This window comes from Phalacrocorax carbo, chromosome 6 (genome assembly GCF_963921805.1).
Source record: "Phalacrocorax carbo chromosome 6, bPhaCar2.1, whole genome shotgun sequence".
Taxonomy (NCBI): domain Eukaryota; kingdom Metazoa; phylum Chordata; class Aves; order Suliformes; family Phalacrocoracidae; genus Phalacrocorax; species Phalacrocorax carbo.
Window position 1 is genome coordinate 1,469,392 of NC_087518.1, and position 27,092 is coordinate 1,496,483.

At 45.2% G+C, this 27,092-nt stretch overlaps 1 long non-coding RNA gene across 1 annotated transcript in view; it reads left to right on the plus strand.

The window, feature by feature from the left end:
• LOC135314037 (uncharacterized) overlaps positions 1-23,116 on the plus strand; it is a 68,648-nt gene extending 45,532 nt beyond the window's left edge. Inside the window, exon 4 of the long non-coding RNA XR_010373523.1 lies at positions 23,060-23,116. This is a non-coding gene — a long non-coding RNA (uncharacterized LOC135314037). The remainder of the gene's footprint in view (positions 1-23,059) is intronic.
• The last annotated feature ends 3,976 nt before the right edge of the window (positions 23,117-27,092 follow it).

The following is a 27,092-nucleotide window of genomic DNA, read 5'->3' on the forward strand; positions in this document are numbered from 1 at the left end:
GCAGCTCCTGGCCTGGCTGTTCTGAGATTGACAATTGTTTTGAAGAAAACAAGGCCTTCTGCGAGAGGATTCCGTTAAAATTAGTCAGATGGTATTTCTCAGGTTGCGTTTGACCAGCTGTGTTCAGAAGTGAGTTGCACTTTATCACGGCGCATGTGCACGCTGCTGGTGTCAGTACCCCCCTGCTGTGCGGCCCCTCGTGGGCCATTATCAGGTTGTTGCAGACGCGCATGGACGGTTCTGGAAGAAGGGCATTTCTGCCTGAAACCCTATTGTTTTTTCCTTCCAGAGATATCCAGCTCCGATGCACCGAAGTTCTGATTTGCGTGCTCAAAGATGGCATTCTGAAGGAGATCTGAAGTGCTTTGTTTCCAATAATCATTCATTGCTTGAATAAATAAATAAATCCCTCATGCTGACACAGTTTAATTAATAAACTGTATATTTTTTTTCCTTAATATTAGTGTTTTCCTTCATGTTTTTACAGGCAAGTCTCGTTTTTCCTGGTACTTGAATGCTAGTAATTTTGTTGATTTTTTTTTCCAGTTGAGGCTCTGATCAATCTGTTTGAATGATTTGGCAGATTTGGCACTGGCTGTCAATGTCTCCTCTGGGGAGGGCTGACGGGGAACTAGCAGAAACGTCTTAGATGAGCGTCCCTCAGGAACATGTACTGGTCAGCCTGTGGTGCCTGGGGTGAGAGCAGTACCTCGCCCACCTTCTCACTTTGTGATCGTCATATTGTCTCTGCTGGAGCTAAACGTTTTCTTTGGTATGGGATGAGTCACACCTTCTCATAAACTGTCCCAAGAGCGGTGGGATCTCAGCGGAGCGTGAGCCTGGAGCTCGTGTGGGGCAGGGCCGGTGCAGGTTTGACTCGTGTCCTGCACAAAGCCCTGATGAGACGTTGCCCCATCAGCTGGTGGTGGATAGAGCGATAGCTGGGCATGCAGCAGCTGAGTTATTTGACATCAGCTCTGCAGAGCTTTACTAAAATCAGAAACCGTGCGGATAATTCCCTTATAACTCCATAGTCGTCTGCACCGATTCAAAGCCAGGCTAGAGTAGGCCTTCGGGTTTAATCATGCTTCGTAGTCAGCTTTGCAGTCCCTTCTGACTGGTGTAAATTGCTACAGGAGCATCAGCACCAAAGTGGGAAGATCGTAAAATTTAGTGGGATCTGCTGAGATCAAAGAAATACATGAATGGATGATACCAGCACTATTAGTTTTCTTTTGCTCCCTAAGTGAAACCAGTTAGTGATTGCAGTGGGAATTTCAATAGCGGATGATGTAATATGAGCAAGAGTAAGAACATCCAGGCTTGATTTTGGCATGCTCAGGTAACGAGTTATAGTCTTCATGGTGTTTCACATGCTGAGTCATAGCAAGAAGACTGTATTTATTATTCTGTGGAGGGATAGCAACAGGATATTATGCATTAACAAGCTCGATTCCTAATTAAAAACAAACAAGAGATGCAAACTCTCACAATCAAAAGCGCTTAATCTGTGGAGGTTTATTTTTTCTGATGCTCTTAATCCTCCACATCTGCATATATAATGGCAGGTAAATATCCCATTGTAAATGATTGATGGGAAAATATAAACAAAAGCAACTTTGATTTATGACTTAAAATGCCTTTCGAGTGATTTTAGAAATAGACCCTCCAGTTGCCTTCTGCCATTGCAAAGGCACGGGTACAGAGTGCAAGATTTCTCTGTAGTCTCTCATTGCTGTTTACAAAAATAAATACTTTGACACAGTTTGCCCTTCGTCCATGCACTTAATTTTAGTGCTCTCCACAGAGACAGAGGCTCTTGCAGATCCCGTTGTGAGAGGATGGGCAGTTGTGCCCACCTTCTTTGTAGCCCTCTGAGAAGGTGCAGAGGTAGCCGGTAGCCCCCGCAGCGCACGCTTTTCCAGCGGGAAGAATCTGGAGAAATGTCAGGTTTTATTATTGCCCTGGGAAAGGCACTGGGCGTCTGAGTTGTGTTTGTGTGTCCCTGAGCAGGACCCAAAGCAGGCAAATCTCAGTCCCATGCAGAGAAGAGGATAAGAGGGGCACGCCAGGGGAAGGCACGGTTACCTGGTTCTTCTCTCGCCTAACCTGGCAGGAGTGAGCCGCAGCAGGGGCACACCAGAGAGCTGCGGCAGCCCGGCGCTTCGCTTGTGGAGCACAGCTGAGGGTGAGAAGCTGGTGCCTTTGAACTAAATTGCTTGTACACAGGTGCTGGTATCTTTCCATCATAATATTTATGGTATGTCACATTAAATAAGGATTGTCAAGTCTTTTTTTGGTATTGTTTTTAAAATAGAGACAGTATTTAATAGAAACAGTTTGGGGCGATGCTGGCAGGGGATGGGCGTTACTGAAGAAACAGAAAAGCGGGGTGCGCTGGCTTCAGGAATGAGGCTCTTTTCGGCAGCTTGTTTTGTGTCGGTGGTGCCGGGCGAGAGCGGGGGTCTCTGTCCTGGGGCGCCTTGCCTGCTGCACCGCTGCCAGCCAGCACCAGCCTGCTTTTTTCCATCTGAGTTTTCTTTTCTGAGAGCAAACTGGGGGAGGAACCCTTGCTTTTCAATTTCATTTCATCAAAAGCAAAAGAATCAATGTGCTTTTATTTTCATTAGGCTTTGTCTGAAAATGAAGACAGTTTTTACCCGAGTGGTGTTTGGGTATGGCAGTGGATTTATTTGCATGTTTTAAAGGTTGGACTAGATGATCCCTGAGGTCCCTTCCAACCTGGGATTCTGTGATTCTGTGATTCTATCAATCAGTGGAGGCTTCCTCATCCTGACCAACCTTTTGCTGCCACTTCCAAGTGCTTGCTGTCCCTGGTGTTGGTCTCACGAGGCTGCTCGGTGAGGGGCTGCATTCTTATTCACAGCTCGGCGGCTCTTGCTCCTTTGAGCATGTTTCTCCCGCACTGTGTTTCAGAGGCTGGGGCAGTTGGCAGGTGCCCCCATGGGTCTGGTACCCATTGTGTGCCAGCAGAAACTCCCCCGTGCCCCTCCAGCCTTTTCCTCCCAGCAGACACCTTCCCTGCTGCTTACGGCCTTGCCTCTTGCCTGGCCTCGCAAGTTGCTGCGCAAGTTTGAAAATTAATGGAGGAAATGGCCGCAAGTGGCGCTGAGGGAGGTTTAGATCAGATATTAGAAAAGATTCTTCACCAAAAGGGTTGTCAAACGTTGGGACAGACTGCCCAGGGCAGTGGTTGACTTGCCATCCCTGCAGGTGTTTAAAAGGCATGTAGACGTGGTGCTGAGGGACATGGTTTAGTGGTGCACTTGGCAGTGCTGAGTTGGACTTGATGATTTTAAAGGTCTTTTCCAACCTAAATGATTCTATGATTTAATTTTCAACTCCCGGTTTCAGTCTGAACCGAGCTTCTCTGTACAGGGTTACCAGCGTTTTCTCTCTCATCTGTCATTGCTGAGTAGATCCCAGCACTTTGCTGGGAGTGGGGTTGGGGACGGAGGGGTGCTGGAGATGTGACTGCACGTTTGCACGCTCGCAGTCTGCTGGCCCAGCTGCGCTGTGGGTTACCTGCCAATTTTATTTTCAATTAAACTTTCCTCTGAATCTTGTGTTGTCTAATCCGAGACATGTTATCAAGCTTTATGCTGTCCCAGGCAGTTCCCCAATTACTTTTCCACTCTCCTGAGCCTCCTACTGGAACTGTAACTAGTAGATATGCATCCTTTAAATACTCGAGAGACTTTTCACCGTCAGCTCCAATGGTCTCCGAATCAGACCCCAGAAGAATAAGGCATTGCAGTGTTATCTGCTAGATTGTCGGTGGATATAAATGGGTGTAGCCACTGAATTTAGCCTCACATCACCTGAGGATCAGCCCTTGTTTGTTCTACAGGAAGCTGTATTCCATGTTTACTCATTAGAAACAACAAGAAATGTGTATTGTGGGACAAAATATAATAGTACAAAAGTTCAGAGCGGAATAAACAGCACAGAGCTGTGTGATGAGCATGTACTCAGTTGGGAAATGCAAAATGATAAAGACATTTATGCTAGGGAAGAATCCTAATTGCTAAGAGGAGCTGAACAGAGAGTATAAATAACCAGGCCTTGCCAGCTCAGAGCTAACAAAATCTTCATCCGCGGCTCAGCAGCTGCTGAATTTTCACCATTGAGAACAAGAGCCAAGAGCTGTGTTCTTTGAAGTAAGCAAGAAAGTTATGGTTGCTTAATGATCCATGGCGGATGAGGGAAGGTAAGCTTGGGGTTTTTCATCAGCGGTAATGGGATGTGGGCACGGAGATCTCCTTTGTGTGCATGAAGATTTTTTTCTGCAGCACCAGCACAGTGAAAGTGACGTTTAAATATTTTATGAACATGGACATTAGACAATGGAAGTCTATTAAAACAGAAATTCACATCACTTTGTATGTCACTTAATTGTGTAACGGGAGTTATTCTAGGTAGTAATATGCCATCACTGAGCAAAGTGTGCTTACTCATTTTGCGTGTTGGGGCCCAGGGGTAAGATGACTGATTCCACTAAAGGTATATAAAGTGGATTTAGGACAGGATCCAGGAGAAGCGTCCTAGAAATAACCTGCAGGACGGAAGTTGTTACAATCCAGCAACCTAACAGCAGTAAGACTCAAAAGATTTGTGTTTTCTTCCTAGGCAGATTACCGGTTGCTTATTCTTTACAGTTATTAATCACGCTTACAAGACTATGACAAGGCAAAGCCAGCACTCTACAGCTGTAGGGAAGTAATAAGCCCCACTACTCGTGAGGCTGAGTAGCTCATTGCAGGGTATAATATCAAAGTACCAGGAAGCCATTTCTCAGTGGCTAGCTCTTCGGTTTTTCACCAACACACCATGGGAAGCTCCTACTGGGAGAGCAGCGGTACTCTTGGATGCATTTAGGCTGTCTCTGTACTTCATTGGAGGAGCAAAGATCACAATGTGTTCTCCTCCCTACCACCCTGTGGACTGCCTCTGTCTGACCACCCTGCTTGGTTGTGGGAGTGATCGTGCTCCTCTTTTTGTATATAGAAGATGACTGTGGGGTGTAAAGAAGCTGGTGTGTGAAGAAATGTACAATAGTGGGCAAGAAATTGGTCATTAAGTAGCTTGGAAAGCCTGTTTTCTGCAGGGAAGTTCTGTCTGAGGTTCAACTCTACCGTGGAGATGGTCTTCCAAGAACCCTCTTCACAGTTTAGCCACTAGTCTGGAAACAAAAGGGAAGCACAGGAGGGAGCATGAAAAACCTGATGTTTCTTGGAAGCATGGCAGTGATAGACCATGCACTACCCGAGTCACTGCTCGGGGGCAGCCACAGGGACAAGCACGCCTGTGTCCCCCCACATTGTGCTTCGGCTGTCGTCCTGGACAAGTCTCAGCAGCAATGACCAGTCTTGAAATCTGCTTCCTATCTCCACTGCTTCCCTTCCCTAATTTCCTCAGCAGCTCCTTCCCCAGGCTGCAGTGCTGGATGGAGTATGTGGCCGGCTTGGCATAACCTAAAGGGTTTTTTCTACTCAACTCATCTTCATTTCTTGCAAGATGAGAGCGCTCATCATACTTCCAAAGCTGGAGGAAATGTATGCTTCTGCTAGAGCAATTACTCTTAGAACAATTTAATAAGGACTGGTTTGTCTTAGGCTGAACAGGCCTTGTGCTTTAAGATGATTCAATCTAAAAAATAATTGGGTTTATGTTAGAAAAACCCAGAGCAATTGTGCTCAAGCTAGTAGAGCATGTTTGGCTTTTTCAGGGGCCAGGGTGTGGGGCCACAACTCATGTAAATCGGGCAGCTGTAGTTGGTGAAACTGCAGTCACGGGCAGCGGGTTATCCGGTCCCGGTGTCTGTTGGGTTTAAGTAGTTATGCGGCACAGCTCTTATTTCCTCTTGTCGTCGGTTGTATTGCAGAACCTCCAAATATCTGGCAGGGTTTATCTTGTACATCTGTGCTTAGCTTTTATCTTGCAAATTTTCTGCGTACTTGCGGGACCAGCTACGTTTTGCTGCAGCTGCTGATCTTCAAGTAATCTCATAGAGGTGTCTCCTGTCAGGTACCTGTAAGTTTTGCTCGAGCCTGCTGCACTGAGCAGTGTCAACAGGCGCAGGGAACGATACGTTAGCTCCTCCGCGGTGCCCGTCTCTCCTTGTGCGCCACAGCCTTCCTTCCCGAGGCCGCTGTGCCTCGGAGAGCCGCTCTCCTTCCTGGTCTGCTGGCCACGAACTGCACCAGTGGTGGCACGTCATAGCAGGGAGTGACAAGCATGCATTTCTGTGGATATCTTAGAAAAAATTGTTAATAAAAAGTAATTTAGTCTGCTTGTTTCTTTTTAACATCAGAAGGACAATCGGTCACTGAAAAGCTACATCTTCCTTGGAAGTCTGGGTATAAAAACAACCTGAAATAAAAAGGGGAGAACTATCAGTCGCTGGGTTCCATTGCAATAACCGGGAGAAGAGGGAAGTTGGTGATACTTTAGGGTTCCCCCCCCAGTATTCACGCTTAATACAAGTGCTGCCAAACTCTACTAACATGATGCCACTGGTGACTAAAACCAAAAAGCGCTGCGGAGTCCAGGTAGCACCGGAGCGGGAGCACCCAGACAGCGTGACCTGGTGGTAGACTGTAGCGATGGGACCCCTGCAGCACCTTCATCTGATATTCTGAGTGACCCCTTTCAGTTACCGTGTTTTATCTCCTCTGAGTGTGAACCGTAACGGTGGTGTGTGATAGCTGGCTCCTGAAAATCTGACACTTGTGAGGAATTCAGTACAAGCTCAGGAGTAAAAACAATGGAAAGATTTGGAATAATGCAGCTGTAAATCATTTAAGGGGAAAAAAAGAAAAGAAAATGATGCCTTGCTTTCCATAACAGTCTGTGACAGGAGATACTTTTTACTATTCTGGTATTACGAGGAGGATGTGGTTCAAGGTCTGCTAATGGAGTTTTGTTTGTGCTGTCTCTTCCACAGAGGTGCTTTTTGAAATAATTTGCTAGATTCTGCTCCTGTTATTTGCAAGTAGAGAAAAATGAGATTCTGAGGCTTACTTTGAGTCTTATGCTGCAGGGAAAAGGAGCACTAATAGCGTATGAATAATTAGTGTGTTGTTCTAAGTTCATATTCTAGATTAGTGCAGTCATTGTATGTCTCTGTTATCAGAGGTGGTACGGCGGCTCCGATGGCATTACCTCTTGCTAAGGTTGCCTGGCACTGCTCAGCAGAAGAACAGCTTTTCAGAAATAAAACTCAGTGATATGAGTTGCGTGGCACATGTAGCCGTATGTGATGTTTTCAAATCGCCACAACCCTCCCAACAGAAATGCATTTCCCGTGGAGAGGTTTGCTCCCCACAGTACATCTTTCAGCTTGCACTTCAGTTGTAAGCTGCTTTTGAAGAGTGGTTTGGTCAGGTGTAGAAGGGTTCGTTTGCATAAGTGGATATCACAAATACTCACGTCAGGTGACAACGCCAAGGCAGACAGTATAAAAATGTGTTTTAACTGATTTTTCAACCTGTTGTTATGGATGACATTAAACTGTATTGGGACTGACAGCTTATCCGGAGGAGAAACGTGAAGATCGGGTAAACCTTCACCAAAACACAGCCCACCCTCGAGAAAGAACACAGTGCCTCGTGGGGCCCGGGGCTTTGCTGGTTAGTGTAAAAGTGAGCGGAACAGAAAAGCTTCAGGAGAAAACAGCAGAAAGAAATGGGAAAGGATCCAAGAACGGCCACACGGCCTGAGCGAGTGGCAGAGGCGTGCTCCCAACGGCAGCGCAGAGACAAGGCTCTGCAGAGCGACCGGGGAGGCTCATGGGGAAAGGACTTTGTACACGTCTTGTGTTCAGATGTTCCAGCCACCTCACCTGTGGGTGTTTTGTACTGGACTTCCACGGAGACAGAGTTTCTTTTCAGGCCCTTTCCCTAATAAATGGGGAGTTTAATTAGACGCACAACTCAAAGCGCAGTGAAGGTCCAAAAGGGAACTGACAGAAAGTTTCCTTGTTTTATTTGAGTATATTTCCGTAATTACCATGGGCCAGATTGCGTCCTGAATCTGTGCTTTGGTGCATCTCTCCTTGTTCCCTTCCCTGATGCAGTACAACCCCTCTCTGTGCAGGCTCCTGCTTCTTCGGTCCAGCCTTTCGGCAACGTTTCCTTGTTCGTAGTACAGAGCACGTGTGGCCAGGCTGCTCACGTCCTCCAGCCATCTTCAGGTACCGTCAGCAGCTGGTGTGAAACTGCTCCTTCACCGTTCTTAATTCCTGCCCCCCTGCAGTGTAATGAAGATCATCTCAAGGTCAGGCTGGTGCAAAAGATGGCTCCGAGCAGCATTGCACCACCTCCCCTGGAGCAGCGCAGCGTTCCTCAGTACGAGCGAAAAGACCGGCTGATGCTATGTGGCGTTTTTGCAATGCATGCAGGGTGACATATGGAAGTGACTACACTGAAAGAAGCTTATGTGCTGGACCATAGCGGTCAAGCTGTTTGGATTCTGTAACCCTGCTGAAAATTAATTGTGCAGCAGCTATCATCTTTTAAAGGCAGAAGTTACTTGTCAGGGTCATCATCTTTTCAGCGATACAGGCTGCCAGTTTTGGGTTATGTCTGCAGCGGCCTCTGGGTCCCGGTCAAATGGTGGCGTTTGTGACACTTTGCAACACGTGTGGTAAGAAGGGTTAATAGTTGCATTAGAGCAAATCAGTCCAATCTGTCTTAATTGTGCTTGATCAAGCAATTATGAATGCAGATGCCTGGCCCTCATGGTTATGAGACACAGCTGTAAGCCCTGTACTGAACAAAGCACTTCAAGTCTGACAAAGTAGATACCTGAGAAAAGCAGTAGCAGGTATAAGAAAATAGCTGTACAAGGGACCTAAAGGCGACTTGATGTTTTTTCACCTTTTAAAAATTCTAACTTGAAATGTGATGTGTTGCTTAAAATTGGTTCTAGAATCACCGAACTTCAAGCTCGAAGTTATGACCAAATAAATACGCCATCAGTGCAGGGCCTGCAACCCACGTGCACCTGACTTCTTAAAAAACGGCAAGGTTGCAAGCAGAGCTAGATTGGGGTGTCAGGGCAGCATCCACTTAGCCCGCTGGTGTGCTGTATACATCATGCCACAGGTTTTTATTTCCAGGCTGCTCTGGGCCATTGCTCCTCATGGTCATCTTCATCTTCTGCGACTCGGCATCACGTCCTCTTTTCATCTCAGACGCTCATGGCTGCGCAGTTCAGGAAAGGGGAAAGCAGAAGGAGGGGAGCATCGGATGAACAAACAAGTCTGATTCTCTTCCGAGAAGGGGCCCTTGGCCACCAGTTCCGCTGGCTGTTTTAGAGGGCAGACGGGCCTTCCTCTCCTTTGAGTCTCTGTCAGGTGATGATGGCAGCTCCTAAGGATCTTTGGTGTAATGCTGCTTTGCCGCCTCGACACTCAGTAGCTGTACAGTAGAGCTAATTCCTGTTTGTTCTTTAGCTTCCCAAGAGCACTTACTCATCGTAGCTCCTAATCTGTTTTTTCCAGTTTGCCCTCTCTTCCACCCTCATTTCATGTTTTCATGCTGGTGGAAGGCAGGTGGTTCTTTGATAGTCTCCAACTATTTAACTTTGAGGTCCAGACTGAGAGCAGTTGACTCTGCCACTCCTACCTCCTTGTCCTCTAGCCCCAAGCTTCTGATTTGCTCTTGATCCTTATTTTGAAAGGATTTAATTGTCACAAAGATCATCTGTCTGTCCCTTACTTAGGGAAGAACCTGAATTTGCACTGAGATACTGAATTAATTAGTATTTGGTTGCACTGATTGCTCTCATTGAATGTATTTGGTAATATTGAACAGTGTAGTCAAAAGAAAATGAAACTCTTATAATTATGCTGTTATTCTCTTTAAATAGAGGTTGTTACCCGGTGCAGGAATAGCTGGGAGAAGTCCATGTTATATGATCATTACTTTGCCGTAGGCTGGTTCCCTGCCCCCGCCCCATCGTGCTGCGCGCACCCGGTCCCTACGCGGCTGTGCGAGCCGTGTTTGTGTGAGTGGAACAAATGGTTGTGGTTCTGCACACGGAAAGAAACCTCACGGTGGGGAGAAGGCATCAGATGCTGGGTACTGCCTGCCCCACAGATAACCAGCCATGACTTTGATCGGTATGAGAAGGAAAACTGCAGCAGTGATTAAACGTACTTGTAAAGTCAGAGAAGGTTATGTGTCTAGGTAAAAGAGGCATGGTGAGCAAGCCTCGTAGGAAGGGATAGAGGTGAGGAGGTAATGCAACGTGTAGAGGCTGACTTACTTACATTATCTTGCTAGATAAAAAACCTGATCATCTGCAGTCTGTTATTTACAGTTCAGCACTGTGAAGTCAATTACCGAGATGCAATTTAATTAAGACAGGTTAACGCTTAATCTAAGGCACTAAACCCACAACACGTAATTTCAGTTTACTAATCATTGTAATGTTAATGGCTATTTGACATCTGTTCAGTTAAATTGGGCAATACGTTTTGGTGCCAATTTACTCAGTAAATTTCCCCCCCCATTTCCTAAGAGCAGTGCTCTTGGTCACAGTGAAGAATTGGACACTAGTAATGGAGGGTACGGTTCCTTCTTTAATTCTTGCTACTGCTAATGTTTTGGCTAAATCTGGCCTGGGATACAGTTAACCTTTTCATACATTTACATTAAGTAATATTTCTCACCAGAGAGTCAAGTGCTTCTCCCAGTTGTGCCATTGACCTCTCAGGTGACTTTTGGCAAGTTTTTGGCTTGTAAGTTATTCAGTAAAGACTTTCAGCTCTGAACCCAGTTGTGTCTTTGTTCTTTACATAATATTAACTGTGTGAAGGACCTCCCGGATCTAGTGGGAGTCTGAGAAACTGTTTGCTCTCCACTTCATTGTTATTCTGCTTTTGTTTCTCATCATCCTGAGGTAGCTGTGCTTTAATAGAAACAGGAGTGAGGAAGGAGGTGGGAAGTCTAAGTATAGCAGTGCTACGGTTGGGAGAGCTGAAGAGAGAACAGGCTGTCACCTAAAGGGCACTTTGGTGGGAGGACATTATGATTGTCTCTGCACTGTTGTGTTAGCTCAGTCTCAAGGGCTCACTCTGAGAACGTACGTCCGCAGGAAACACCTGAAAAGCTGCTGGAGTGAGGCCAAGGCTGCACGCACCCCGGCTGCGGGGAGCCCGTGGGGCAGAGCATCAGCCCGCGGGCCCATCCAGCACCAGCCCCGCCAATCCCACCAGCACAACACACCCACTTCATCGACCATACAGCCCGTGCCACGGCCATAGCCCGGTCTCGCTGCTCTTCACTACTACCTCGTAGCAAAAAGGAGGGAGGTACAGACCTCACATAGGCAGAGGGCTCTGTATGTGTCAGAAATCTTTATCAGCCTGGTGGAGCTCTCTGAAGAAGATGCTTTCAAAGTCTGTAGACACTGAAAAAGATGCAGGCTTCCTAAAGCTCAGATAAGCTCTGACAATCCATGCTGGGGCAATTTCAGCTGTCTGCCATGTCTCTCTGCCAGCCAGGCATTGTTATGCAAATAGCACAGCTTGAACTGCGCCCACTCCTCCTGTTTTGCCACCCCACAGATGAATGTGAACTGGGATGGGCCTGTGGGGACTGTGCCCTCTCGGATCGCCATGGCACGGCTCACTGAGCTCATGAGTCAGAGCCTTCGGATCATGAGTGACCATGCCTGCTCCAGCACAGGTTCGTATCCAAAACCCGAGTTCTCTCTCACTTGTGAAAAGAAATGATCTGCAGGTTTTATCTTTCCTGAGCACTTGGTTCTGTGGATTTTAAAGCACTTACTTGCTATCGAAATAGAAGACTGCAGCGTCTTGAGTGGTTCTCTTCTAAGGGCAAGGAATGTTTATTGAATTTCTTCTTAAGTCTTCTCAAATATTTTGCTGCAAAGAGCAAACTGAGCTTGAGCACTTCCCTAGAATTTCTCCTTTCTTCCCCTTGGGACACTACTGAAAAGAAACTCAAACATGGTTCCTCAGGAAAAGTAATTTTTGTGTGTGTGCACGAGTTACTTCTGATTCGTGAGGTGTGTAAAACTTAGGTGTAAAGAAACCCAGAACTTTTGCCCATTTTTTTCAAAATGAGACGGAGAGTATTAGGAGACGTTTGAATGTTGAGAGCCAAATTTCAGGCAATGATTTAAGGAAACCACAGAACGACTGCATTTGTGTTCTAGCATACCCATTCTAAGATGAAAACCTGAACGTGACTGGGGGAGGGAGAGCCCTGATGTGCACGTCGCCAGTGCCCGCTGTGCCGGGCGGTGAGGCCTGAGCACCAGCCTGCTGCTCCCCGGGGAGGCCGAGCCGCGCTGGAGTCCTCTGGGTACCCACACCCAACGCCGTTACCTTTCACAGGATGGATGGAGACACAGGTATTGTAACCGCATTCGGAGATTTTGCCGCAACAGTGGAGCTAATGAAGACTACATATGAATTACAAATTTCTTACAACCAATGCGTTTCAATGAGAAGTTAAATGGTTAGCCTGCAGTAGCAGAACGTTCACTGGAATACACTTGCAGTCTGTTGGCTCTAGCAGTGATGTGGCGCAGTTAAAAATACTGATAAAATATCAATGCACGAGTATCTATTTTTCCAGATTCTTAGGGTGGATCTTTCAACAGGGCTGACTAACAAAACCTTACCTCTGTGAGAAAGCGGACAAGATTGGTGTCATCCAAAGGTGTTTTTATTTTTGTCTCGCTTGTTCAGATAACTCCTTAAAAGCGAGAAAAACTTCATTGTCTTTTCCCACCACTAATATGATTTAATACAGGTAAGAGTGGCTATTAATTCAAATGTAAGAATAATGATATGTCTTTAAGGTAGAAGGCTAACAGGGCTTAGATTTGGGAAGCATTTGCCTGCTTCTGCGTGTAAGGATTTTTGCGTAATCCTAAAAATGTTTTCTTTGTTCAGTGAAATCACGTCTCACTAGCAGCATAGTCTTCAAAGATGTTCTGGTAGGCTTTTCTGCAGAGCTGCCTCTCTAGGTGAGCCACATATAAAACTTGGTGCGAGCTAGCTTTTGCTGCCATGGAGACCTGATGGGCAGTCGGTACTTTTAAAAGTGTTTTTTGCTGAGCAATGGTCCAAACTATTGCTGTTATTTTTGTGTCTCAGATTACAAAACCAAAATCGTCATTTCTAAGCATAATAGTTCCGTGTGTGCTCAACTCTAAGTGTGATTTTTACAGTTACAAATCTAGCTCTACCACTCTGCAGAGCCATGGGAGTCAGGCTGACAAACCTTACTGAGGGTAATCATGTGAGTACCTCCCTTCACAAATCCCAGGGCAACTCGTTCGTCTTCTTAGACCCAACAGAATTATCTTTTATTCATGTTAATGGAAACATCACTGTCGTCTGTGACGTTTGTGTGAGTAGGGACTTAGAACTGGATCTCTTCCTAGCTTCAGAAAGTTTTTATACTGTAATTTCAGAACTGGCATTTGTAATTACACCATAAAAGAAGGTAATATGTGAAAAGAGTTCAACTGCTCTTTCCAGGATGGAAAATATATATTGTAATGCATTCAGAAAACATTCCAAGGGTAGAGGATCAAGTTGTATTTGATTTTCTCATTCTCTATAATAATCATTTTTGTTGTCTTGCAAAGCTCCAGCTTTGAAGTGCAATGCATAAAAATTCTGCAATACCAGCAACTGTTTCTCTTTAGTTATTTTCCAAGTCATTTGATTTCCTCAATAGAATTAACTATATGGAGGTCTAACAAGTTGTAATTAATGTATTCAGACGTTTTCTTTTGTGACAGGCTAGCATGTGAGTGACAGCGCGAAGGGAAAAAGCAGAAGAAAATTGGATGCTTGAGAAGATTATCATAACACAAAAACTGACAACTTTTTGGCTCTTGAATAACATATTGTATTACACTGAAAAGGAAGGAAAAAAGCCATTTCACAAAAAAGCCCCCGTGGCTTAGAAATATTTTCAGGAGGGGAAAGATTTTTCAAAAGCCTTTTTAATATTAGACAGATCCGAATATTAAAGTTCACAAATAGTTTATCAAATGCCACAGTGTGTGTAACGTGGAATGCACGCGTACGTGAGAGAAGGAAGTCTCCCAGAGGCAGTCGTGGTTTAGCTGTGTGCCCTTCGCTAGGCCTGGAAGCGTCTCCTGTGCGGACTGCGATAGGCGGGGGCGCCCAGCACCTGGGCACGGGTGCGAGGCTGGGAAGCAGGTATGGAGCACCAGCTCATCAGTGGAAAACAGGCTCCCCGGCTCATATGTTGGCAGGGAGTTTTGCCTACAGCTTTGCACCCTTGAAACTGGCTTCAGGGGAAGTGAGAGCAGGGAAGAGGGGAGGGGGATTTATATATAATTACGTATGCGTATTTGTGAGTGGTTGAGTGTTCAGACACGTTCTGCTTGGGACACAAAAGCGTCGCAATGAGATGAAGTCTGTCATTGTACAAGTCTGTTCACAAAAGCGCTTGGAGCCCTCTGCGCTGGTACAGTCTTACTGGTACCCCTCCTCCTGGCCTGGGGGTGTGAGTGGGGAAGCCAGGGAAGAAGCTGATAGCCTGCCTGCCTGGGGCGGTGCTCAGCCTCCGAGCCGCTTTGAGCAGGGCGCCTCACAAAGCAACCGGGAGAGGTGCGCTGGGTGTCGTGTGGTGACAGCACGTTGGTTTGGGGACGTTAGTCCTCCTCCTGTCTTAGCTTGCATGGTGTTCTGCACCGTAGGATCGTTCACTTGGTCATCCTTGTGTGGATGTTTGCAGTGCAGTAAGAGTCAATTGTATAGAATCATTGGATCGTTTAGCTTGGAAAAGACCTCTTAAGATCATCAAGTCCAACTGTTAACCCAGCACGGCCACATCCACCACCGAACCATGTCCCTCACCACCATGTCTAAATGCCTTTTAAGTATCACCAAAGATGGCGACCCAATCACTCCCCTGGGCATCCATAACCCTTGAGTCTTTGCTGCCACATGGGTCGCCATCCCCTCACCATGGGCATGGTCGCCATGCCGTCACCTCCCCTGAGACGGCAGACCCAAGGACCTTGCTAGCACACCGTCCCTCAAACTTTGGCATGCTGCCCCCAGGCTTATCTTTAGGGAGTCTGGTTTTATCCCTTTCAGGAGCTTGTCATAGTTTGTTGATGGGATCAGCAACATCAGAACCACCCGGAATAAATGCCGTGTACTCATTTTCCCCGTTCTGCACTTTGGGCTGCATTTCGCCAGCTCTGGTCTGACTGGGCGTTGCATTTGTATGTAGGATGTTTTCTGAAGCTTTATGTGGAAGGTCAGACATTCTGGTGATGAGCCTGGCTGCAATATCTACATGGAACAGGGGTAAGAAGAGGAGATTTCTATCCAGGTCACCTGGATCTGAAGATAAAGTTGAAAAGCCAAGAGAAAAGTCTTATTTCCTTTTCACTTGAAGAACTATTTTTGTCTACGTGAGCTGCTAGCCTGATCTCAGAATGGGAAATGTATAGGCAAAGTCATGTGCTTTTATGAAGAAAGGGTATGTTAGGAAGGAGGAATGGTTGAAGGAAAGCGGCAGGAAGGTCTTGCCTCGCAGCTATCCGCTGGATGGATGGAGGAGGGCTGCCGTCCCTGGGGCTATCAGCCAGGCAGTGGCCGACGCCAAATTCGGAGAAATGGGCTCAAGTGTTGGGAATTTTTGAAGGGGTTTTTCTTCCAGCTTCGAGGCAAAGGAGCTTGGGTTGTTTGTACTTAGTCTGAAGTTGCTTGTTTGGCCCTAGAATCGTAAAACATGAACAAGAACAAAGCCTCTACTACTTGGCTTTTATTTTTTAGGGGTGTTGGTGGAAGAAACCCCCCTAACCGTGAGTTTCCTGGGTTTGTAGGTAGCTTCTAGGAGGGGAAGATGACTTGAGCAGTGTGAATCTGAATCTGGGCTGAGCGGTGTGACAGAGCATTATTCCTGTGTTGCTTACAGGAAACAGAGGGTCAGCAAGCCTTCCTTTGCAGGCAGAGAACCACTGGTCCTGTGCTTTGCTCTGTGCCCTTCCCAGGCGGTCCATAGCTGCCTCCTGGCAGTGGCCATCAGCGGCCTCAGCCCATCCCCTTGCGTTCAGCACCAGAGGCGGCTGGTTCGCATTTCAGAAGCTGGGATTCCTCCTTGAGAAGATGCATTGGATGATTAAAGGACGGCACCAGCTGCCTTTCCTCCCTCACTGTCATCCATCCCCTGCAAGGTCATCTGTATGCTTGCCCCTTCATGTTTATTTCTGAGCCAATAAAATTCCCATTTGCTCTGGTACATTTTGTAATCCGCAGCTTTCAGACCAGAGATTGATTATCGTATTCCTAGATAAAATCAAAGCACAGTACTTAAAACAGATTTCCACTCAATTATTTCCCCCAGACAGCTTAAATGGTGCTTTGAAACCCAAGATTAACTCAGTAGTGGCTGAGAGATACATATCGGCATTTTCCTTCTGGCCTTGCTAGATTTTGTTTTTAAAGCAATTTTAATGCTGGTTCGTTAATGTCCATGAAACAGTGGACTAATATTTGAGCCTGTGTATGATATCTGACCAGGTGAGCTTACATCTATCAGCAGTAACTCTTGGTTTCAGAACCTGGCCCTCTGCTTGCAGAATTTGGGGCAGAACTACTAGAGCAGAGTCTTGGGTGGCACAAATTAATAGCTTTGTTTTCTGGGGAGGTCAGCCGGTTCCCAACGGGTTTTGTAAGCTGTTTAATAACAACTTGCATTTGCTGCAGCAATGAGGATGAATGTGCGTTGTTTGGTACGCTAGAGCTGCCTTGTCTCCATTTCACTTAAGCAAAAACCAAATCAGATACATTTTATTTGAGCCCCTCTCAGGTTTGTGTTCCCGGCAGTTGTTGGGCACATTTGAGTTTCCTTTTTCCTCAGTAACCACTTCTTTTTTTTTTTTTTTTTTTTAAAACTGAGCAGATACTGTTTTCTTTGGAAAGAGGTCACCAGGAACAAAAGAGGACTAGACTCCAGCAAGCACAGTGCCTGTGCTCCTGTGCCCTGCTTCTCATCGATTTCCCTGATGTTAAACCAAGCTGGGAGGAACACAGTGACTATTATTTAATTGCAGCTTGTCTCTGTGGGATGTCCCCACACAGCCTGGCTAATAACTGCTTCTTGACCTATGTTTCTCTCATTTTCCGAAATTTCCGATGCTCTTTGCATAGGCCTTCAGGGCTGTAGACCTAAAGAACAACGCTATAATAGGTTACCTGGTCTTTGTCTTAGCAAGATCCTACTAAGCTATTCATATCCCACAGGAGATATGCTGGCTAGCAAACCAAGTTCCTGATAAAAATTGCAATCCTAAAATGCATTGGCTGGAAAGTAATTTACGGGTTTGAAACAGAAATGCAGAGCTCCTGGTGGGAGTTTACCTCTTCTCCCAGTTTCCTCTGCATGACCTTCAGTTTGGATCAAGACCGTATTCGAGGAGCTACAATTCGGCCATTTAAATGCGTGGAAGTGAAATTCCCAAGGCTGCCAGGAAGGCAAAAATGATCTTAAAGGAGGTTGTTAGAGACTAGGATCGGAGGAGAACTCCTCGTTAGTGTTTGTTCTAACATTTTGAGTTGGGACTGGATAACGTTTTTGCGCAAAATGTTTTCAATGAAAATATAAATTGAATCCCAGCAGGCTTTGAAAAATACACATTATTTTTGAGTCATACAGCAGATGGAGGCTTTAAAAAAGTATTATTTTGCTTAGGTTTACGGATATCTTGTTTAGAAATTTCTTTTAATTGCCATTTTCTTCTGAAAACATCAGTGTTACATTGATAGGGGTAAGATTGACCATGTCCAGGAGAAAAAAAAAAACATGTTTAGCCCAAACCAGCTATCTGAACGTTTTGCTTCACCAGTATGTTAGCTTTTCTTTTAGTTAGGCTTTTCTGATTTTCTTCTTTTAACGTGTCTCAGATTGATCAGTGATCCCGAAGTATCTCTTCCTTGCCCGGTTCTACTTGAAACCAGGGCAACATAAGTGAGTTCTTCAGTTCCATGGAGATAGTTTCATAATCCAGAAAATTGAGATGCAGGTCAGGGAAGAAGGCATCCTTCGTCTCTTCCTTGCTGATATCGAAGTTTAAATTGAAACTGTGACAACAAAGTCCAGTATCAGTTATGACAAACCGCACCTACACGTAGTGTGGGATGGTTCCGTAGCTCACAGACAGATCACAGGTAGTAGATTAGACAAATAATTGGAAAAGAAATCTGCAGCCCGATCCTCCGGCCGCAGTCAGCCGCACGCAGTTACGCTGCAGCCTCAGTGGGGTTATTCCGGCTATTCCGATTTACAAGTACAGTTGAGATTAGAAGACTTTGAAAATTAATGTGATGGAATCAAAAGAGCTGCTAAAAAGTGTGAGTCATCAAGGAGGCCGGGACACCCTAAGAGGCATTACGATACAGGATGATGACACGTCTCCTTTGGTGATTTTTTCATCTTGAATTTTCCTCTCTTTTCTTTTTTCCTTGCAGAGCCACAGTACAGGTTAAAGTGCACTCTGAAAAGCAGCATGTGGAATAGCTGCATAATTTCGCAATCTCATGTTAAAGCAGCTGCATCTGCAGCTCATTTAATGGAAGTTTTACCACTTTTTTTCCTTTTACCATATCATATTCAAAACTCAGTGAAGATAAACTTCAAATAATGTCTGTATATCATGGAAGATTCAAACCCCTGCAACTGAAGCCATATTCCCTAACGTGCTGTTCATGAGCAGCGTTATTTCAATCTACCAGTAGAAGTGAAAACAAACATTTGGCAGTGTTTATTTTTGCCCCCTTGGGACAAATGATGGAGGAGTTATTTGCTCCAACCTTTAATCAATTTTAGGGAAACAGCACTAGTATACCTTGAACATCCATGTTTTCTAATTGGCTCTTTTAAATGTGAAGTCTCCCATAATTCACAGATGAGATTTACAGCTGAGGGAGGGAGAGGAGCAACCAGCACCTACCAGTTGTCCCTTTGATGGATCTGATTCAGCAGTGAAAATGGCAGAGCGGAGACGTGCGCTACAGCTTGTTTGCAGATCAAAATGCAAAACATGGGCGATTTCCCCGGCTTCAGTTGATTCACTGCTCTGCAAATCTGTATCTGCACTAACAGCAGAGATGCACAAGCAATACTAATACTTGATTTAACACATCCAAATCCATTTATTTTATGCGTGGTAAATTCTTCGGACTGAATCAGTTTATGTAATTCATCCAAGGACTTCTCGTAGGGTGCAAAGAGTTTGATGAATCTATTTTTTGCTCTTACTGCGGTTGTGAAGTGTTTGTGCCAGCATCTACAGAGAGCACTTATGGTGAGTTACAAGAGGAGTCAAAGGTGGAGATGAATCTTATTGTAGGCCTGCATCCAGAATGACACGGCAGGCAGTACCGAGCAGAGGAAAAGCGTGAGAAGAAAAGATCGATGGTAAAGAATGGCTTGTGCTTTTTTAATGCGTGTGATCCTGTCTGGCTTCACTGGGAGTCTCCCACAAAGCTCTGCAGACCTCAGACTGAATCAAAGCCCTGTGTTCGTGTGCGCAGGGCAATCTGAAGGGAGGTGTAATGACAGGCATTCCCAGCAAAGGGCGAGTAGCTGACGGAAGTTCGGAGTGTCATGGTAGGTACGTAGGGTTTGAGGCTGAGATGACATTCTAGGATTTAATTAGACTTTGCCTGTTGACCAAAGGTTTGTCCTGAGAGTTTGACCCATGTGAAACTGGTTTAGTCAAACCAAAGGATTTTGAACTATTGTCCCCTGAAAACAGAGAAGTATTGATTCCAGTGCGTAACACGTGGTCAGAGGGGAGTCTGGCAAGGCTCCTGTGGCTCCGCTGCTCAGGTCGTTCGCAGAAAGATTAAAACGGAGCATGCTGCAATTGCATTTTGCCTTTATTTTCAGTGAATCAGTAACTTTTACTGGGATATCAGATTAACCAGCTGGCTAACCATCAGGAAACATATGACATCTTGCAAAAGACATTCTGATATCAAAGGACACTTGAACATCAACTTTTTGTTTAGCTGATGTCCTTATGTTGGACATTTCTGGGTAGTTTGTTTTTATTGTAGTAAGCCATTTGATTTTTTTTTTGACATCTTCCTCATTTTCTGATTTATGACTAGGCTAGATTGCTTTCTCCCAGTAGGAAACTTTCTAATGATTTAACAGCAAATGCCTCTGACCGTTAATCAAAATAATGTATTTGTGCTTATCAATATTGATTAAAAGTCCAGCATTGTCTTGTTTATTATCCAGTGAAAAGGGAGGCTGCCTTTCTCTTTTTTACTCACGGTTTACTTCAAATTAGTGTATGTGCACGCTGTGATTCTGAAATCTGGATAATGATTCCTTACATATGTGCTCATGTATTTTTCCGTATTTGAAATATGTTACTACAACATTCTATTTAGAAAGTGCACAGTTCAGTGAGGTACCTTTTCATTTGGTCTCCAAATGTGCTCAAATGCATTCACTAATAATAAATAATACAGATCGATAAGAACAAAGAATTAGATGTTGTTATTTCTTCAGACACAGTTCACTTCTGTGTAAAGTAAGCGCAGCGTGAAACCTGGCACAAGTGCGACTTCTGGTTGACTTTGATCTCTCGTATGGTGGTAAAATGAGAAATAACTTAATGCAAGTGTCATGAGGTCATGGTTGACTGTTGTGCTGGAGTGAGTGCATGAGCCCCTGTCCCTGGCAGGGAAGGAGTTGATATTAGCTGCTGCTGGGAGAGCCTGCAGCTGTAAGGAGCTCTAACTGCAGGGCCCAGGTCTGGGGTCTGTGCTCATTTTGAGGAGTCACTGGCTGGGGAGGGAGGTAGCTGAAGAGGACATCAAGTCAGCAAACAACAAACCTGGGAAATTAAAATTTTCCTTAAAACCCCAGGAGTTTGTTAACAGCAGTGGTTTTAAACGACGGGTGTTTGCTTGTGCCGGCACCGAGCCCAGGAGCTGCAGGGTGAGCTGGTAGAGGTGGCAGCCGTGCCCGAACTCAGGTGTTGGGGGCCCAGGGCGATTGCGGCAGGGCGAGGAGCGCTGTTTGCTGCTGCTGGGCGCATTTTCTTTCCTGTTCAAATGCGGAAGGGTTGTTCTATTATCACAGGTTCCCACGCTGCCAGCCACAGCATAAATTACCATGTACAAAGCAACACGCATTGTTCCAATGTTATAGGCTCTGTTGCTACCGATTACCATTTTTAAAGGTTTTTTGAGCGCGGTCCCAGCCCATGAGCAGTTTAAATGCTGAGCCGTCTGGTTTTCAGAGCCAGGGACCTAAGCATTGTCTAGATTCAACCCCCAACGCAATGGTAACCACAGCCATCTGGTATCACCTCAGTATTCCTTTGCAGTCCCTTACCTGTGTCACCCGTCACGTCGTGTTTCAGGATTAAGGGTTTTGGATGCCAGTCATTTCTTTGTGCCTCTTCAGTCCTGGCCACAGGCTGCTACATGGACGTGTCTCAGCAGGGCAGAGAGGGCTCTTCTGGCCATCTCCATTGCCTTGCAGTGGTTCAGCTTGCCTTCTCCGTCCTCGCGTCGGGGGAATAACGTGTTCCCGCCATGGGAACGTATCCGTTTTGGGCTATTCTCATCTGGGAGCAGCAGAAGAGAATGATTCGGTTTTTGTCTTTGCCTGTGACATCTGAGCAGCAGGAACGTGGTGGGGAGGGAGGTTCTTCTTCTGTCACCCATTAAAAATTATAATGATGATAGGAAGAGTTAAACACTCCACATACTTGTACTTCTCTATATCATTAGTGTAGAAAATAGTGCAGTAAATACTGTAATCTGGCAAATGTTAAGTATTTGAGGTGCATCCATGCAAATTTAGGTGCAGGATGTGTAAAGCAGCTATCAACTTAATAACTGCAATGTGAAGCTCAATGATGTTTGAGGCTAAAATAATTGCATTAAGGCTAGTAGTATGAAAGATCTGTGAAGTCAAGTACAATACCTTTGTGTGGCTGGAGGAAGCAATATTTAAGTGTAGCTGCTCTAGTGCGTGGTATTTATTGAACAGGGTCTTTGCCTTCTCCATGCTGAGAAATGCTGAAATAATCTGGGAGACAAAAAAGAAAAACTTTGTGTCTGTTTCTCTTTTAACTTCTCTGTTACCTAAATACAATAGGGTCTGGAGCGGGCAATGTCCGGAGCTCTAATTCCAGTTGTGGTTCCATGTCTCTGCTTTCCCAGCCTTGATCTCACCTCTAGTCTTCTGATGCCAGAGACCACCACGGGCACGGCTCCTGTCTGCACCAGCTGCCAGTTCAGTTCTGAGGCTTCAAAACCAATCAGTCTTCTGTTTTCCTAATTTTATACTTTATGTATCTGTACGAGTCCTGGGAGCCTGGCAAAGCTTGGTAGCTTACAGATGAGTTTTTTTAAGAGTCAGGTTTCTGAAGTGCAAGTTGTGCAGCTTTCACCTGTGACAGCATACACAGATAGCCCTGTCTGAGGCAACCTCTTTAGCACATCTTTCTTCGTAATATTCTGCTTTTTCAGCAAGATGGGACACATTTTCTTAAGATTCAGACTTTATGCACTGATTACTTCTTCTCTGCTATGGCTTAACTTCTCTGGCATGGCTTAACTTTGAAACCAAATGAAAGAAAATCCAATAAAGATAAATGAGATGTCTTTAAAGGATCCAAAAGAAAATACAATAGAGTCAGCAATGAATTTGAAAATACAATGGGTCGTGGAACTTGAGGATAATGGTTTCTTTATGAGGTTAGATCTGTTCACAAAGGCTTGGAAGCATTTAAGATAATGAATTGCTTTAGGAGCAATACTTTTTCAAACTATCATGGCCGTGATTCTCTCCATGTTCCTGTCTAGCCACAGAAGTATTCTAGACTGGATGCATAAAATAGTAGCTTGAAAATTACGCCAAGCAGCGTGGAGTAAGTATCAGCAAAGAACAGTTCAGCTTCCTGTAGAATTCCGCATGGAAAACATGGTTGATATGCTTTCTCAGCAACTGAATCTATTTATCTCTTTCAGGTCTCCTGCTGCCGGTGATGACTTGGAATTTCTGCTGCTCCTGAGAGACGGGTAAGTCGCTTGAACAGTTTGTTCAAAATAGGCCGCCAATGGTCAGATCAGCAATTGTACATTACCCAGGAATGGTCATCTTCAAATGTATTCCCTGTATTTGAAAGGAATTAATTCCTTCCAGAATTTGGGCGGTCAGTGTTGGCTTCAGTTCGACACAGGTGATGAACCAAAGAGCTGTTTTTTCTTCCTTACTGGATAACTGAAGCTCTGAAAACAAATGTCTGATGAATCACAACTGCAAGAAACAATACGGACAAACATATTTATACTTATACCAGACACTTGAATGAATATTTGTAGTCGAGTGGTGGGATACCTATGAGTTAAAGCAAACAAGTAGTCTGTACCCATATCATGCTTATTCAGAGAGGGCTGTTTCAGATTTCAAGGTCACCGCTCTCGGTGCAGACTGTGTGTGACGCTTCAGCAATGAGTCACAACACAGGATTTCGCTGTGTTTGCTCTCATACGGCATGTGGCTTGAACAGCTTGCTCCCTGCATGCTACCTTATAATTCTGGGTCCAAACTTCGTGTAAATATCCCAAACGCTAGGAATTCTTTCTTTCTTTATAAGCCTGTTCTACGATATCTGTTTAATAAGATTTGTGCTTGAGCTGTCATTTCTGATTACACATTACCCTTAGTTTATGTTGCTTCCTTCCCAGTGGTCAATGGTACGAATGTCTGCGTGGAGCTTAATGCCTTTCCTATTTCTTCTAATGCATAAATGCCTGAAAACTGATCAAAACAACCGTCCTACTTTGATTGTATATTTTTTTTCTGCCAAAAGGTTCAAATGTAATGAAAATCAAATGTTCAATGAGCATAACACAGATTTTCCAGAAGAAACAGACACATTTACCTTGTTTTGAAAGATGGATGAACACTATTAATTTTGATATACTCTCTCTCTATGTCTTCTCACTTGACAGTTGTTATTTAAAGATTTTGTTCTAGGTTATTGCTGCGCTTATGTTGTAGAGTCATTTTACACCAACGCATGGTGCAGTAACTTAATTATAAATAAGTGGGTTTAAGCCAAATGTAACGGAACTAATATTTTCTTACCCAGAGTCTGCTTAGTCTCAGATACGGTAACGATCTGGTGGCGTGGTGTGTGTTCCACTTCCATTTGCCCCACTGAAGGAGAATACCCTGAGGTGCTGAGCTTGTGAGAGTTGGGCTTTAGATCTTCTCACAGGATCCGTGCGGTTGGGGGCGACGCCGTGTGAAAATGATGACGGGCAGCGCCAGTGCCAGCCGTGAGGTTCGTGGAAGCTATGGCTCTGCTGCAGAAGTTATAGTCAACAGCTGCCTAAATTTCAGCAAAAATATAAGTCAAAATTAGAGGGAAATTATAAACAAGGCTGTGTGCTGAACTGTGCATCTCTACTGATGAAAACTTTGTTACTCGTATCTCTAACCAATATCTGCATTTGATACCACATTTGAGTATCTGCATTTAATACTTATTTCTGGTCAATTATGAGACCACGTTTGTAACTTCCTAGCCACTCACACCTGTTGAAATTTGCCTCTGTGCCAAGGGCTGTCTGCCTTTATTAACTTTGCAAAAAGGAGGCCCAAAGAGGAGTTGGAGAGACTGAGGCGGCTGTGCTGACTACATGCCCACACCTCGGCTGCGCTCGCCCAGTGGATCCGCACCCAGGAAAAACATTCTCTGCCTCGCTGGGCCTGCTTCTGGAGTAATACTCAATTCAGCGCGACTAAGGAGTCGTAACTTCGGGTTTGCAGTCATAAGGCAGAGCCTCAGGCTCCTCGCTGAAACCTTCCTCCATTGAAATGCAGTGGAAATCAACCACATAAATCCAGACTTCCCCATGGTCACACGCCAGAGGCAGCACATATGGTGCTGAGAATGATGTATAGTGCTAGGCTTGCCTTTGATCCTTGTGCTCTACCTCCGTTTGTCTTTGGTTCCCTGTCTAATTGCCAGCTTATTAAATCAGAAGTGAGCTGGGAGTGCCGTGCTGGGAGGAAGCAAAAGACCGCTGTCTCTTCTCACCTGAAGGCGAGTGGCGCCGAGCTGGTGTCAGGCACGGCCCCAGGAGACAGCAGCATCAAAAGGGTTCACCAGAGCCGACATAAACTGGTCGCTTGATATCAGCGTGGTGGGGGGAGGATTTAGACCTGCTGTGCTCACCTATTCAGACATGTCTGCCTAGTCTAGAAGAGTAAAAAGGGATGCTGGTATAAAGCATTACAGGGTATTATTTTTACACTATATTCTTAAGCAGAAAAAGTGATAGGTATTGTTCAGCCTGAGCCCTTTGATGCGTACTATTGTTAACATTAATTTTAAATCCTTTCAAAGCCATCTTCAAAATGTCTATTAAAATATTTAATTGCAAGGTGCTTTTTCTTCTTTTCTTTCTTCATCACTCTCAAGTATATTATTCTTTATCTTAGAAAATGAAGCACCTGTGACTTTGACAGCCCATGCAGGGAAGGGAGATGATCGAAGAGTGCAAGAGGGTAACAGCAGCAAATCATTCAGAGCCCTGAGTTTGGGAGGTTAACTTTTGTGTATTAGAGGATTTGTAGGACTTGGGAAGGAAACTGACTGCTTGTAATTCAGAATTAGTGCCTGAAAGCTTCAAGTCATCTTTACAGATTGTAGCTGTTCTCAACATACCAGCAGAGGGGGACTGAGCAGAAATATTTACTGGCATCTAACCTGAAGGAGATTCTCCAAGCTACGAAGTGTGTTTAAGTACCTGCCTGTCACGGACTTTTAATGGGAAATAAATACCGAGCCACCCTTTGGGGCTTTCAGAACTTCCCCTCATACCTTTATCCTAGCTCTCCCCTTTCCACACTCACTGTGGACGGATTGATTCTAAAAGCTGTGGGACACCCTTGCCCGGAGAGCTTAATCGCAGGGCTTTATGAACCAAGGGGCCTGAGGCTGGCGGTAGAGGGGGGCTTGAGCATCTCTGGCGAGCAGGGACACAGTCGTGCCATGGATCTCGTGCAGGAGATGCGTGCCATGGCCACGTAAGCCACTGGTGACACCTGGAGCATTGCTTACGGCCAGCGCGGAGGCCAGCAGGTCCATGCAGAAAGACCTCCTGCTTTCTGCTACAGAGAGAAGGTCCTAGGAGTGAAAAGAACCCCTGTCATCATTCACAGGATATGAATACCCATGAATCTGAATACTACCTTCTGTCCCTGCCGCCTAAGGGCTTGCATGTGTGGGGAATAACACCGTAACTGCTCCTTCCTTATGGCTGGCTGAAGGGTTTCTCACCAAGAGAGAAGAGGAAGGGGTCTGTCCTCAGTGTAGTTCTGATTGCTGGGGAAGAGCTGGTGGACAACTGAAGGTAGATGGGAAATCTGGGAGAGACTGACTGTGAAATGACAGAGGCTACTCCTGTAGGAAAGGAAGAAGCATGGGCAGCAATTTAAGTGTGATAAGCTCTGGAGAAGGCGACCTCAGCAGGTGCAGGGAGCCGGGAGGTAGGATCCCTTGGGATGCGGTCTAAGGGATGAGGAAGGGCAGGTGCTGAGAGAGAACCGATAGACACACAGCAGCTGAGCATCTTCCTGCACAGGGGTGGTAGGAATATAGTAATAACTGCTAGGGCAGGATCAGGAGCTCCTTTAGGACTTGAAAATCTGAAGAAGTGGTACAAAAGCAGAGGCACTTGACAAGAAACGAAGGTGAAGGCATAGCACAGGCATATAATGGTAAAATGAAAAGCCTAAGGCAAAAAATGTGTTTCGTTTAGCAAGCGAGATAAAAAGCAGGAGGAAGCAGTGCTATAAATACATTAGAAATAAAAAGATAGGAGATGAAATATAGATCTAGTGCTTGACGACGAAGTGGCTGCCTACAGAAGTGTCTAAAATGCTGTGATAACCTAGTTAATTTTGACCAAAGTGTAGAATAAGGGGACAGAGCAGAGAACAAAGAGACAAGCGTTTATTTGGATTGGCTAGATAGGTCAGTGTGCT